A 1957-nucleotide genomic window follows, 5' to 3' on the forward strand; every position below is an offset into this window, starting at 1 on the left:
ATTTTGGAATCACTTGATTATGAATCACTTGATGCTTGCGAACCATACCTCATGGGCAAGATGACTAAGACTCCGAGCAACTTACTTATTGGAAATAATACATACTGATGTATGCGGTCCGATGAGTGTTAAGGCTCACGGCAAGTATCGTTATTTTCTGAACTTCACAGATGATTTGAGCAGATATGGGTATATCTACTTGATGAAACATAAGTCTGAAACATTTGAAAAGTTCAAAGAATTTCAGAGTGAAGTGGAAAAACATCGTGACAAGAAAATAAAGTTTCTACGATCTGATCGCCGAGACAAATATTTGAGTTACGAGTTTGGTCTTCAATTAAAACAATGTGGAATAGTTTCACAAACTCATGCCATATGGAACACCACAGCATAATGGTGTGTCCGAACGTCATAACCGTACTTTATTGGATATAGTGCAATCTATGATGTCTCTTACCGATCGACCACTATCGTTTTGGGGTTATGCATTAGAGACAGCTGCATTCACGTTAAAAGGGCACCATCTAAATCTGTTGAGACGACACCATATGAACTGTGGTTTGGCAAGAAACCAAAGTTGTCGTTTCTTAAAGTTTGGGGTTGCAATGCTTATGTGAAAAAGTTTCATCCTGATAAGCTCAAACCCAAATCGGAAAAGTGTGTCTTCATAGGATACCCAAAAAGTTACTGTTGGGTACACCTTCTATCACAGATCCAAAGGCAAGACATTCGTTGCTAAGAATGGATCATTTCTAGAGAAGGAGGTTCTCTCGAAAGAAGTGAGTGGGAGGAAAGTAGAACTTGATAAGGTAATTGTACCTTCTCCCTTATTGGAAAGTAGTTCATCACAGAAATCTGTTCCTGTGACTACTACACCAATTAGTGAGGAAGCTAATGATGATGATCATGTAACTTCAGATCAAGTTACTACCGAATCTCGTAGGTAAACCAGAGTGAGATCCGCACCAGAGTGGTACGGTAATCCTGTTCTGGAGGTCATGCTACTTGACCATGACGAACCTACGAACTATGAAGAAGCGATGGTGAGCCCAGATTCCGCAAAATGGCTTGATGCCATGAAATCTGAGATGGGATCCATGTATGAGAACAAAGTATGGACTTTGGTTGACTTGCCCGATGATCGGCAAGCCATTGATAATAAATGGATCTTCAAGAGGAAGACGGACACTGATAGTAGTGTTACTATCTACAAATCTAGAACTGTCGCAAAAGTTTTCGACAAGTTCAAGGTGTTGACTACGATGAGAGTTTCTCACTCGTATCTATGTTTAAGTCTGTCCGAATCATGTTAGCAATTGCCGCATTTTATGAAATCTGGCAAATGGATAAACAAAAATGCATTCCATAATAGATTTATTAAAGAAGAGTTGTATATGATACTACCAGAAGGTTTTGTCAATCCTAAAGGTGCTAACAAAATATGCAAGCTCCAGCGATCCATCTATGGACTGGTGCAAGCATCTTGGAGTTGGAATATACTCTTTGATAAGTTGATCAAAGCATATAGTTTTATATAGACTTGCGATGAAGCCTGTATTTACAAGAAAGTGAGTGGGAGCACTACAACATTTCTGATAAGTATATGTGAATGACATATTGTTGATCGAAAATAATTTAGAATTATTCTGCAAAGCATAAAGGAGTGTTTGAAAGGAATTTTCCAAAGAAAGACCTCGGTGAAGCTGCTGACATATTGAACATCAAGATCTATAGAGATAGATCAAGACGCTTGATAAGTTTTTTTCAATGAGTACATACCTTGACAAGATTTTGAAGTAGTTCAAAATAGAACAGTCAAAGAAAGAGTTCTTGTGTGTGTTACAAGGTGTGAAATTGAGTAAGACTCAAAACCCGACCACGACATAAGATAGAAAGAGAATGAAAGTCATTCCCTATGCCTCAGCCATAGGTTCTATAAAGTATGCCATGCTATGTA

The sequence above is a fragment of the Triticum urartu genome, chromosome 6A, assembly GCF_056163025.1.
Source record: "Triticum urartu cultivar PI428250 chromosome 6A, HENAU_Tu73, whole genome shotgun sequence".
Classification (NCBI taxonomy): Eukaryota; Viridiplantae; Streptophyta; class Magnoliopsida; order Poales; family Poaceae; genus Triticum; species Triticum urartu.